This window comes from Coenobita brevimanus, chromosome 58, assembly GCF_032717465.1.
Source record: "Coenobita brevimanus isolate Jiangsu-jjx chromosome 58, ASM3271746v2, whole genome shotgun sequence".
In the NCBI taxonomy this organism is placed as follows: Eukaryota; Metazoa; Arthropoda; class Malacostraca; order Decapoda; family Coenobitidae; genus Coenobita; species Coenobita brevimanus.
The window spans coordinates 4852764-4863035 of NC_137011.1; the positions used below are offsets into that span (position 1 = coordinate 4852764).

The 10272-nt window shown below is 39.1% G+C and overlaps 1 protein-coding gene across 2 annotated transcripts in view; it reads left to right on the forward strand.

The window, feature by feature from the left end:
• Positions 1-226: 226 nt before the first annotated feature.
• Positions 227-10272, forward strand: part of Moe (moesin) — a 122475-nt gene continuing 112429 nt past the window's right edge. For both annotated transcript variants that reach the window (XM_080274543.1, XM_080274546.1), the window contains exon 1: positions 227-273. The gene's annotated coding sequence lies outside the window, so the exon portion shown is untranslated. The remainder of the gene's footprint in view (positions 274-10272) is intronic.

Genomic DNA, 10272 nt, shown 5'->3' on the forward strand with positions numbered 1-10272 from the left:
TATAACAATGCATGAAGTCAGCATAGTACAAGGACACTGAAAGAAGAAAATAGCCTTTGCAGGAGACTATTATCGCCTTCCATTACATCAGATGCATGTAGCAAGCCATCAAGTACTTCATGCCTCTTGGTGGACTGTTATTATTAATGGGCATAGTATATAGTTCGAAATTAGCGGGTTGAGTGTGAGTGCGCAGTGTGGGTGCGCACGTCATGGCCACTCCTATCATTGCGGCCATATTGTGACGGGAAGGGACGTCGGCCTACGCAACTGGTGAGTATTATCATTTATTTAGAGTATAATATCCATGGAAAAGTTGTTCTTGATGATCTCATGGGGTTGTTAGAGCCCGTGAGATGATTGTCGGGGCCGAAAGCGTCCGCTGATTCCATAGTTCGCCAATTGCAAAGTTAGGTAGGGAATGAGAGCACGATGGCACTGCTTATCAACTTTTGTGTCAAGATTAGCGCGCTAGGTTTAAGAAAACGTGACAGTAGAAAATGGCAGGCGGGAAATGGACGCCGAGGGGTTAAATATGGCGTGGGGGTAGTTAAATGACCAGGTTAATCAGAAGGAAACTCGGGAGGAGGGAGAGAATAGGCAGGCACCCCCTCCCTCCCTCCTCCTGACCCTCTTCCCCCGGCCACCTGTAACCTTATACACAAAAACTCGTAATTTACACCGTTTTACACGCTTTCCTCCAGGTACTGATAACGAGTCGCCCTTTACAGGTTTATCTTATCAATTAAAGGGCCAGTCGGTTGTTAGATTAGGCGATAAGGACCTATTTGTCAAGAAGTTTCACCCCCCAAGTTCCCGGTGTTGAAGGCCGAGTAAATAGTGGGTCTTGTGGGGGAAATTTAATATTTGATACTACATGGCTAATTAATGTAACTTTTAGTTAATCGAAGCATGTAATTAGTGCCACTTGATAGAGCTGGGATAATAATTAGCCACTGGGTGTTTTAAGGGGGGGAAGTTTGCAGTATTAAATGGTACAAGGCTATTTAATGCAGTTCGGGGTTAATTTGGGCATATGTTTACAATGAGACCTTTAAATGTATACATGTAAATACAGGGAGAATAATAGCAAGTAAAACACAAACCTAGTTTTTTTTTTTATGGGGGAATTTGGTCATATTTAATATTATGTGGGTAATTGATGGTGTTTGGATTAATTTAGGCATATGAGTAGAGTGTTAGAGTTGATAATACACACTGAATTAGTCTGAAAGACTTGTTTATGTAAATATGAAAATCTTGCTCAGTTTTGACATAATTAGAAAGCTGCTGGCTCTAGGTAGTTTTTGTATTTTATCAATTTGTCAGGACTATATCAGGTCTGAATGTCCAAGAGTTTAAGCAGATTCCTGTTATTGTACACTAATTATGGATCACCTGTAATTGTAGGATATTAGTAGCCTGCATCCCACATGACAGAGTGCAGTCAGCAGTGATAAATGAAGGTCAAACATGCTGTCATCACGTGCATTTGAAATTATAAAACATTGTTAGCTGCCCCACACCCTCATGTAGTCCTTTTTTAAAAGCACAGTGATGGAGAATGAGAGACTGACTAGAAGAGTGTATGTGAGTGAGGTGGAGTAGAAGACCAAGGATGAGATTGAGGGATGGAGTGATGAGATATGAGTGCAGGTGAATTGGAGGGAGGGCAGCCACATAGAGGGGAGGGAGATTTAGAGGCTATTTGTTTGTGGCCACTTCTTACAGGATTAAGGTGTATGTCAATAGACAACTAGAAAGAAAATGTTGGAGAGCTCCCATGCCTTTAACTTACAATTGTATTTTTTCCTTAATAAGCCATAGCCCACAGGTAATTATAGCTTTGAATAGTTGCAGAAATACTGTACATAATTTTGAAGCTGTTAACCCACTGAGGCTGGAATGTCTTTCTTTATTTTATTCTTTCCATCCCCTTGTGATTTTATTCAGCTTAGCATTGACATTTCCAACTGGAGGGCTTAGATATAGCCTTGATAAACCCTTTTAAACTACAGATCTTTTCTTAATCTGAATAAAGTAGTTTGGTGTCAGTAATATTAAAGTAAAAAGACCTACCTGGATTCAAGGAGTTATTGCATGAAAAAGAATGGCACCCGGATTCACGGATTTAATTATAATACCTCATGAGTTTTACACAGACCATGGCCAATGGCCGCCCTTGATGTTGCACTTTCGTCTTGATTTGGTTCCAAGGTCAATCTGCCACTAGTCATTTTGTTCCTGCTAACCTAATCTAGTTAAACAGCGTAATTTAACCCAACTACACAACCTAACCTGATGTATTTTGACCTAACCAGTATGACTTGGAAACAAATCATCCACAGTCCGAACGTTATTGTTCACAGTACAGTATCTTATCAGTTATTTCTTTGGAATTTGGGTGTCAGAAATGAATTAAGCAATTATGAAACAGAATCTTGTACTGTGATCAAATTTTCTTCATTCATTATTGGGAGCTCTCCTATAAATTGTCTGAAGTTATATCTGCAACATATGAGGACTGTCCATGTAAATGTGCACTATATACAGTAGTTAATCACTCCTATATGCTGAACCCTTTTTAATGTCAGTTGTTTGCAATGAGCTAAGTCATGGTAAATTACAAAATTACATATAACAATTGCTACCTAGAAAGCTAACTTGCTAGTTTCCCTCAAACTACAGGACTGGCAGTATGATGGTACAGGTAGTTATATTATAGAACCTATACCGGTCATATAATACTGTATCAGATTGGCTGTTGAAGTCACCACTTAGGAAGCTCATTTACCAGTTTCCCCCAATTTTCAGTACTGGATGTATTAAGATATTCCTCATTATGAAATCTGGAATACATCCTTCACATATAATAAAGACTTACTATATATACCTGTCAGTCATATCCCATAGTCAGTTTTCTCATTCTGTGCTCTATGTCTTCAAGTTGTGCGTATCACTTTTTTGCCTGGCTGATTTACTGCAGGGTGTGACCTATTAATTTTAACCACCCATAACCTTGTTATTTATGTGAGAGCTGACTCACTCGGTTTCCCCTTCATGTTATTTTATGTGCAAAGAGATATAGCTAAATATTATAACTTCATATGTTCATCCCAGCCTAATTTACTGGCAGTAACTTTATTCAAGCTGCATTGTAGGCCCAGATTGTGCTATACTGTATTGTATTCTGGAAATTCCTGAAAAAAATATTACAGTATTTGAGTTTAGATAGATAGATACATACTGTACATAGACATTGTAAAATGTGCAGTCTGCATTGTAAAAGTGTTTCCAGTACCCGGTACTGTAACTCCCATAGCACACTGATGAACTACCCAGACCTGACCTAGCTGTCATAAAATCATCTGTTGGTTCTGACTGTTTTGTAGCTATCCAAAAAGAGACATTCATCTGTTCCGTATTAACAGCAGTAATTATATCCATACTGCTACATAATTCACACCCATTACATCTGCCTTGTCTCAGGCTCTTTAATGTTGCTGGGACTTCGGAGTTTCCATGTGACTTAAACTCTTGCACAGGTCTAGTGATCGTTATGTCTTAGCAAGCACTCCATAGCTATGTATGGAGACAGCATTTTATTTGCAATCCTTTTGGCAATTGAATATCATTGGAAAATATCAAGATTTCACAATGATTACAGGAGATTTCTTTAAAAAAAAAAGAAAAAAAAAGAACATTGTGTAAATGTACATGGTGATTACAGTATGACTTTTTTTTATTGTATAGATTATATATATATATATATATATATATATATATATATTAGTAGTATGGTACTTTACTGTGTTGGCTATAACCCAGTACAGTACCCACTCTTCATATGTCCAGTAGGTGGTAGTGACAGTTTTTATGAATACAGAATGTGCAGTAGTTTGATGGAAGGGGTTCAGTAGTATGTATGACAGTCCAAGATGACTTTCTATAAGTATACCTTAGTAGAGAGTGAAGTGGGTGAGAATTATCCACTTCATGATGATGGTCGCTCCTTAAGGGATTAGCCAAAGGTGCCTGGCTATAAATAGGTAGGGTGAGAGATTCCAAGTGCTACCAGAGTATTTTATTCAGCATAGAAGAGCCCCATGGGAATGATGGGATTTATGAAGGTTGTTTCTAGCCTGTCATGTTGAAAAATCTCTAGCCATAAGGGCCAAGTACCAAAAGGAAGTCAAGGAACCCAGTATATTTATTTTGCAGTGAACAAAATTTGGAAGTTTTATTGTACATGACAGTCACTGGAAAGTGTATCCCAACTTTTTTTTAAGCAACTGTATTGTGGATCTTAATGAGTAGATGTGAAGCCCATTTCATTTGACACAAATAAGTGTAAGCTATGCTGGTACAGTAACAAGTGCACCTGTCTTTTAAATTGTGGCCATCATTTTTAATTATGTGAAATGAGATGGAGGGATGGAGTGGAGAGGTATATGAGAGAGGGGTGTGTGAGTTGGGAGCAGGGCAGTGAAATGGCGGGGGACAGGGTGACGTGGAGGCGATTTGTTTGTGGCCACCCCGTATGGGATTAAGCTGTCTGGCAGTAGATAGATAGATAGATAGAGATGGAAATAAAGTGAGTGACATCTTAATGGCTGGGACACTTAAAGTATCAACTTTTAAAAAAGTAGTACATAACTAGGCAATAGTATTTTGCATGTAAGAAGTAACACTGAAAAGGTGGCAGCTGTGTACAACTCTCATTACTGTTCTTTATGACTAGGAGGAGACTATTTGTATGTGTGATTGTACAGATGTTGTAGCCTGTTTCGGACTGAATGACTTTCCATGCATATATGACATTTTGCTTTTTTGTAATGACTTGCATAATTAGCTACCAGTAAATGAAGGAAGATGGTGTTTATATATACACATTACTGCACTGTACACTTATCATTTGTAGGTGCGTTGGATGCCAAGAGAGCCCAGAAGCCTTATAGGTGTGGTTAAGTCTTAGGGCTTCAAGTTGGTATCGTCTAGCAGTGTGCTTGAAGAGTGTGGCTGTGGCGTATGGCGCTCACTTGGATTGTAGCATATAGTGTCATGTTCTTGTTAGCTTTCATGTTAAAATATTAGGAGATTTTATAAGTTTTCCCACAGTGATTTAATTTGCATTATACCTTTACATTTGTGTGTGTTTGTGATGAAGACTGTCATTATAATGAAGATAAGGGTAATTAACATACAAGAGAATATTAACACATTATTGTCAGTGTAACAAAGATACGATTAACATTTAACAAGATATTTAGAGATAATAAGTAAAATGGATCTCTAAGGAAGAGGTGCCACAGTGTGCCAAATAATATTTGGCCCATTCCTTGTGGATACAGAATTTTAAGTCTGCTGACCAGTGCTTTAAATGCAATTGCTGGAAGGTGCTGTGTGAACTGATAAGTGAATGTCGTATTTGAATTTTAATTATCGTTTGGTACCAATATACCAGTAGTTTTTATAGTTTGGGTGTAGAATTTTATCATCATATAAGGTGTTATTGAACTGTTGAGAGTTTGTTGGGATGTTTTGAAACATACTGATTCTTCCCCAGATAATCTAAGAGACAGTAATAGCTGTTTCCTGTTTTGTTACCGTAGCTACAGTTATTTTGCCTCAGTTGTTTGTTCCATCTAACCATTTTCTCCTTGTGTCTGGAAGCGCACGTTGACAATGGAGTCAATACAAGCAGCAGTGAAAGAACACATCCAGGGCAAGCTGCGTGAGATTGGCAGCACCCTGGAGGAGGAGCGAAGGGAGCTCAGTGTATGTTTTCTTGTCGTTTTTTCCTCTCCCATCGTCTGCGTAGTGGTAGGCGCTTGGCTCCTCATATAGGCTAATAGTGTCGTATGTGGATGTACAGTAGTCTACACAGTACTGCTACTGAGTTTAGCAGTCCTGTCCGCTAGTTTGTTTTATTGAAGTGTGAGAAACTATACTTTATAGTAGCAATCTTTCCTTGTTAACAGGACAGTAAAGTAAGAGCAGTATAGTACCATAGCATTTTTCATAGCTACAGTATCATATTTTAGTGCAACATCTGCACTGTACCGTGCAGAATAGTTTACAGGTACCGGTACTGTAGTCAGTACTCAACATTGTTCAGTACCAGTACAGTACCTTAGTTACAGATGCTCTCAGGAGTTGTTTAGTAGTGTAGAACTATCTTCTGTTTCACTTTTGAAGCGTTCTTGGCTCGCTTCCAGATTTCCCAAAAAGGGTAACTTTTCTGCAGTCTGACAGCCGTCATCTTTTTTTCTTTTTGCTGTTATTATTATTGTTGTTATTAAAAATATATAGATTTTGGAGACAATTAAACAGCTACTTGTGCCATTTTCATACTTTTTTGCGTCCTCCCATAGTGCGTTAATCCCTGTAATTCAGTGGCACTATTTTCATTTTAATCAAGCCTCCATCAGATGGTTTTATTCATCGTAAAGGAGATATCTTAGTTGAGGGGTTACTGAAAACAGCATCCAGCATTTCAAGGCAAAAGTTTATCAGAGCTAAATAAAATTGTGTGGTAGTGGCAAGAATTCTTGCTGAATTAAAAAAAAAAAAAATGTCTGTTGGAGAAACTAGGCAAGGAGATTGATTTTACAGTAGAGGAATTACCAGTAGCCACATCAGTGGGTTGATCATAACTGTTTTTTTCCAAATTCAGAATGTGCAGGAGAATAAAGTAAAATTTGAACTAGGTACAGTAGTTTATTTGTCATCATCACAAACTCCTTCTGCCTTTATTGGTTCTGAAGAGGGACATTTTCATGTTGTGGCACTGATGTAACTAGGAGGTGGAGATGCCCATTTATATGAATATCCCACAACTCCCTCCCCATCCCACCAAAAGGAGGTGAGTGGTCTGCAGAAGAGGACAGCTTCAGTTTCAGTCCACTGAGTTCACATTCAGATGATCCTGGGGTTACTACTACTACTACTACTGCTGCTACTACTATTACTACTACTACTACTGCAATTTGATGGTGCATTCTTTAGTTTGACTTGCCACCACCAGATTATGTTATCCAGCTTGTGGAGGATGTCTAGCTGCAAAGAGATAAATACAGGTTGTTAAGAACCCCCTTCAGTTTGAGAAATCTTTCATAAGCTGATTAAAATGCCTGGTGATGTAGTGGGTTTTAATTGCTTCAACCGGATTGAACCTGTGAGGGTTTATGTCCAGGGGATGGTTGGGGTTTATTGTTCACATGATGCCATTGAGGGATGAGTGAGGCTGGTCACCCTCGCCTTAAATGTCAGGACTTCATAGCCTAGCCCCGGGTTCCTACGCTTCTGATGGGGTAGAAACAAAGGTTGAATGGATGGGTAGATGAATAAAATAGAGATGATAGCAAGAATATGCCAAAAAATTAAATCACAGGCTTCAAGGGATTAAATTTGATGCATGCCTGTGTTACTGTATCTCAGAAGTTTTGACATTATTGCTACTTTTTCGTCGAATGAAATGATAATACGGTATAAGGGCCCCCCCCCCCGACACACACACACACACACACACACACACACACATATATAATTTGTATCGGGTGTTTATTTATTTATTTTTGGAGGAGATTAATTGTGAGGGTCAGTGGCATATTCAGGTCTCCACAAATAGGGGTACCAAAGTGGGGCCTTGCCATATTCTGGGAGGGCCTACTGCTACAGTGTACGGTACACATTTTAAATAATACAAAATTTTAAATGGGTGACTGGGCAAGGGTCTGAATGGGGGGCCTTGGCTTTTCCAGACCCTCCAGTAGCACTACTGGTTAGGGTGGTGGTGATAATCTGGCAGTTTCTAGGAAGACATATGCTGTATTGATATTAAAGAAACTATTATTTGGCTGAGAAAAGAACCTTGCCCATAAAAGCTTGAGTTTTTTTTTTTTTTTTCCCCATAAGTAATCATCCATCATTAAGTAGTATGTATTCCTCTGATTGAGTATTCCGCTGATAACACTAACACTGATAAGAGCCCTTGCCAGTAACAGGCCTTTATACAGGGAGGTGTGAGAGGGCTTTTTTACCCCCAGTGTCATTGATATTCCTAAATTATTACTCAAGTCTGCCGAGATAAAATGTAGAGGACAGTATTGTTATTTGAAAAGCTTTTTAGATATTGGTAACGGTACTGTATTGTATCAGGCTGACATTGTTCATGATATTCAGTACTGTAGTAGTGCAGTAGTAGTAGTATGGTAGTAGTAGCCCCAGGTTCATGTGCAGCGTAAACCTTGCAGACTGCAAGCTGAAGTTGTCCCCTCTCTGGGGATGGGGAAGGCATTGAGGGGTGTATTAGAACCAAGCAGAGGAGCTGTCCGGCTGTATCAGTGCCACTGTGCAGAGGCACCCCACTCCAGCACCACTTTATTCTGCAGAGTCCTGTACATTAGAAGCATTTTAAATAAAGCTCTGTAAAATTATGAATTAGTTATTATACTTAATAACTACTGTACAGTTTAACAGAATTTGCAAGATTTTTTTTTTTTTTTTTTTTTTTAAGTGAGGCTGTCAGTTATTGCTATTGTAGACCATTATCAGGATCAAGTGTCATGTTTATTTGTATATCTGACCATTATATGAACTATAATGCGGTATAATTGAATCGTTTAAAAAACACAAACCTATTCAAAATAATGCAACTACTGTACACAGTTTTGCACTGTACTGTACAAGTACCATACAAGTAAAATCATACATAAATATTATCGTACTTTGGTGAGGCAGGTGCTGGTATAGCTCTTGTGGGCAGAATAATCAGTGAATTGGCCACTTGCAAGTTTTGGATTACAAGGAAGCTGAAAATATTGATAATGGTTATTTTTTAGGCATTAGCACAAATGGTGTTTAGAACAGTAAAATACTGTGTGAAAGTAGCTTTGACATAATGTCATGTACTTGCTGATCTGTAATTTACTTCCATTTTGCCGGAAATAAGGAAAGTTCGGTGTTGAATATTGTTCATATTATCACAATGTTTGAGAAATTGCATATAATTTTCATAATATTCAGCTAATCAAGGCATAAAATTGTTAAGTAAGTACAGTACTTGATATATCAGTTGTATTCACATGGCATCTGTTTTAAATGTGATTTTTGCTGATACTAAAAAAAAATTATCAGCATTGATCTGTGGTAGGTGGGGGCGCTCACCATCCGCTCACTCGATGTAGTGCTGGTCTCGGGTGTCTGCCCATTCCTCTCCTCCATCCATCTTTCCTTCCATCCTCTTCTGTCTTTCTTTCCTTCATTCTTTCCTTGTCCTTCTGCCTACGGGTGACTTTACACTCCCTCTTCTGTCTTTCCTTCGTTCTTTCCTCTTCCTTCTGCCTGTGGGTGACTCTATACTGCGTGACAAGCCAAATAGTTTCCTGTACACCAGAAAACCATCTACTATGCTGGGTGGTAACCGTATAACCAAAGTTTGGCGCCTGATGGTTTAGTGGGTAATTACAGTGCTCCAGTTGGATTGAGCCAGTGAAGGTTTACAGTATATCCAAGGGGTGATTGGGGTTTATTGCTCACGTAATGCCACTCAGGGATGAGTGAGGCTGGTCACTCTCATCTTAAATGTCAGGACCAACTTGCGTAGCCCTGGGCATCTTCGCTTGTCATGGGAAATGCAGGATTGGATGATGGATGGATGAAAATTTCAGCGTCCTTGTGGCCCAAAACTTGTAAGTTGCAACACTAGATATACAGTAAAACTGTATATCTAGTGTTGCTGGAGGGATGTAGGATTTTTGGCCATCCAGGAAACCAACAGACTCACTCCATAGCTGAATTAATATGTCTGGCCAGTGTTGAAGATGTCCATGTGTTGAATGGGCTAATATGCACTTGCTGAAATACAGTACTACTCATGACAAAGTTACCACTGTTAATTTGATGCTGAGGAAAAACCTGTAGTATTGAAGAAGTTAGTAATTGCTATATCTCCAAGAGATGTTGTGCTACATGCAGGTGACTCTGTACTGAGTGACAAGTCAAATGGTTTCCTGTAACCCAGGAAACCATTACAGTACTACACTAGTAGTAATCATGTAAACAAACAGATGCCTGGTGGTCTAGTGGGTCAGGGTGCTCCAGCTAGATGTAGACTGTATTGATTGACATCTGAGGGTGCCTGGGGTTTATTGCTAACGTGCCATGCAGAGTTGAGTGACTTCACTCACCTTAAATGTTGGCACTGAGTAGCCCTGGGTCAATGCCTTCTATAGAGAAAGTTGCAACAACTGTGTTTGAGCTGGTGCCATG